Source organism: Limulus polyphemus, unplaced genomic scaffold (assembly GCF_000517525.1).
Source record: "Limulus polyphemus unplaced genomic scaffold, Limulus_polyphemus-2.1.2 Scaffold6209, whole genome shotgun sequence".
Classification (NCBI taxonomy): Eukaryota; Metazoa; Arthropoda; class Merostomata; order Xiphosura; family Limulidae; genus Limulus; species Limulus polyphemus.
Genome location: NW_013671819.1, coordinates 49,585 through 53,522, shown reverse-complemented (window position 1 = coordinate 53,522; position 3,938 = coordinate 49,585).

Here is a 3,938-nt window from a genome sequence, read left to right as displayed (position 1 = left end):
AGTATTATATAAAATTGGGATTTAAAGTATTATGCAAATAGGGTTTAAGAGTATCATACATATAGGGTTTTAGAGTATTATATAAAATTGGGATTTAAAGTATTATGCAAATAGGGTTTAAGAGTATCATACAAATAGGGTTTTAAAATATTATACAAATAGGGTTTTAAAGTAGCATACAAATAGGGTTTTAGAGTATTATACAAACAGGGTTTAAGGTATTATTCAAAGAGGGTTTTTAGAGTATTATAGAAATAGGGTTTTAGAGTATTATACAAATAGTGTTTTAAAGTATTATACAAATAGGGTTTGAAAGGATTTTACAATAATGTTTTAGAGTATTATACAAATAGTGTTTTAGAGTATTATGCAAATAGGGTTGTAAAGTATTATACGAATAGAATTTTCAAGTATTATACAAATAGTGTTTTAGAGTATTATAGAAATATTGTTTTAAAATATTATACAGATAGAGTTTTAGAGTATTATACAAATAGTGTTTTAGAGTATTATACAAATAGCGTTTGAAAGTCTTTTACAATAAGGTTTTAGAGTATTATACAAATAGTGATTTAGAGTATTATACAAATAGGGTTTTAAAGTATTATACAAATAGGGTTTTAGAGTATTATAAAAAATAGGGTTTTAAAGTATTATACACAAGGGATTTTAGAGTATTATGCAAAGTGGGTTTAAGAGTATTATAGAAATAGGGTTTTAGAGTATTATATAAAATAGTGTTTTAAAGTTTTATACAAATAGGGTTTTAGAGTATTATATAAATAGTGTTTTAGAGTATTATACAAATAGGGTTTTAGAGTAATATACAAATACAGTTTTAGAGTATTATACAAATAGGGATTTAGAGTATTATACAAATAGGGTTTAAGAGTATTATACAAATTATAAAAAATAGGGTTTTAAAGTATTATACAAATAGGGTTTTAGAGTATTATAGAAATAGGGTTTGAAAGTATTTTACAATAAGGTTTTAGAGTATTATACAAATAGTGTTTTAAAGTATTATACAAATAGGGTTTTAAAGTATTATTCAAATAGGGTTTTAGAGTATTATACAAATAGGGTTTTATAGTATTATACAAATATAATTTTAGAGTATTATACAAATAGGGTTTTAAAGTATTATACGAATATAATTTTCAAGTACTATACAAATAGGGTTTTAGAATATGATACAAATAGGGATTTAGAGTATTGTACAAATAGGGTTTAAAAGTATTATACAAATAGGGTTTTAAAGTATTATACATATAGAGTTTTAGAGTATCATACAAATAGGGTTTTAGAGTATTATACATATAGGGTTTTAGAGTATTATATAAAATTGGGTTTTAAATTATTATGCAAATAGGGTTTAAGAGTATCATACAAATAGGGTTTTAAAGTATTATACAAATAGGGTTTTAGAGTATAATACAAATAGGGTTTTAAAATATTATACAAATAGGGTTTTAAAGTAGCATACAAATAGGGTTTTAGAGTATTATACAAATAGGGTTTTAAAGTATTATACAATAGGGTTTTAGAGTATTATAGAAATAGGGTTTTAGAGTATTATACAAATAGGGTTTTAAAGTATTATACAAATAGGGTTTGAAAGTATTTTACAATAAGGTTTTAGAGTATTATACAAATAGTGTTTTAGAGTATTATGGAAATAGGGTTTTAAAGTATTATACGAATAGTATTTTCAAGTATTATACAAATAGGGATTTAGAGTATTATACAAATAGGGTTTTAAAGTGTTATACAAATGGGGTTTTAGAGTATTATACAAGTAGTGTTTTAGAGTATTATACAAATAAGGTTTTAAAATATCATACAAATAGGGTTTTAGAGTATTATACAAATAGTGTTTTAGAGTATTATATAAATAGGGTTTTAAAATATTATACAAATAGAGTTTTAGAGTATTATACAAATAGTGGCCCTATTTGTATAACACTTTAAAACACTATTTTATATAATACTCTAAAACCCTATTTGTATAATACTCTTAAACCCACTTTGCATAATACTCTAAAATCCCATGTGTATAATACTTTAAAACCCTATTTTTTATAATACTCTAAAACCCTATTTGTATAATACTTTAAAACCCTATTTGTATAATACTCTAAATTTTAGAGTATTATACAAATAGTGTTTTAGAGTATTATACAAATAGGGTTTTAGAGTAATATACAAATACAGTTTTAGAGTATTATACAAATAGGGATTTAGAGTATTATACAAATAGGGTTTAAGAGTTATATACAAATAGTGTTTTAGAGTATTATACAAATAGGGTTTTAGAGTAGTATACAAATACAGTTTTAGAGTATTATACAAATAGAGATTTAGAGTATTATACAAATAGGGTTTAAGAGTATTATACAAATTATAAAAATAGGGTTTTAAAGTATTATACAAATAGGGTTTTAGAGTATTATAGAAATAGGGTTTGAAAGTATTTTACAATAAGGTTTTAGAGTATTATACAAATAGTGTTTTAGAGTATTATACAAATAGGGTTTTAAAGTATTATTCAAATACGGTTTTAGAGTATTATACAAATAGGGGTTTAAAGTATTATACAAATATAATTTTAGAGTATTATACAAATAGGGTTTTAGAATATGATACAAATAGGGATTTAGAGTAATATACATATAGGGTTTTAGAGTATCATAGAAATAGGGTTTTAGAGTATTATACATATAGGGTTTTAGAGTATCATAGAAATAGGGTTTTAGAGTATTATACATATAGGGTTTTAGAGTATTATATAAAATTGGGTTTTAAAGTATTATGCAAATATGGTTTAAGAGTATCATACAAATAGGGTTTTAAAGTATTATACAAATAGGGCTTTAGAGTATAATACAAATAGGGTTTTAAAATATTATACAAATTGGGTTTTAGTGTATTATACAAACAGGGTTTAAGGTATTATTAAAAGAGGGTTTTAGAGTATAAAACAAATAGGGTTTTAAAGTATTATGCAAATAGGGTTTTAAAGTATTATACAATAGGGTTTTAGAGTATCATACAAATAGGGTTTTAGAGTATTATACATATAGGGTTTTAGAGTATCATACAAATAGTATTTTAGAGTATTATACATATAAGGTTTTAGAGTATTATATAAAATTGGGTTTTAAAGTATTAGGCAAATAGGGTTTAAGAGTATCATACAAATAGGGTTTTAAAGTATTATACAAATAGGATTTTAGAGTATAATACAAATAGGGTTTTAAAATATTATACAAATAGGGTTTTAAAGTAGCATACAAATAGGGTTTTAAAGTATTATACACATGGGATTTTAGAGTATTATGCAAAGTGGGTTTAAGAGTATTATACAAATAGTGTTTTAAAGTATTATACAAATAGGGTTTTAAAGTATTATTCAAATACAGTTTTAGAGTAATATATAAATAGGGGTTTAAAGTATTATACAAATATAATTTTAGAGTATTATACAAATAGGGTTTTAGAATATGATACAAATAGGGATTTAGAGTATTGTACAAATAGGGTTTAAAAGTATTATACAAATAAGGTTTTAGAGTAATATACAAATACAGTTTTTGAGTATTATACAAATAGGGTTTTAAAGTATTATACAAATAGGGTTTTAAAGTATTATACAATAGGGTTTTAGAGTATCATACAAATAGGGTTTTAGAGTATTATACATATAGGGTTTTAGAGTATCATACAAATAGGGTTTTAGAGTATTATACATATAGGGTTTTAGAGTATTATATAAAATTGGGTTTTAAAGTATTATGCAAATATGGTTTAAGAGTATCATACAAATAGGGTTTTAAAGTATTATACAAATAGGATTTTAGAGTATAATACAAATAGGGTTTTCAAATATTATACAAATAGGGTTTTAAAGTAGCATACAAATACGGTTTTAAAGTATT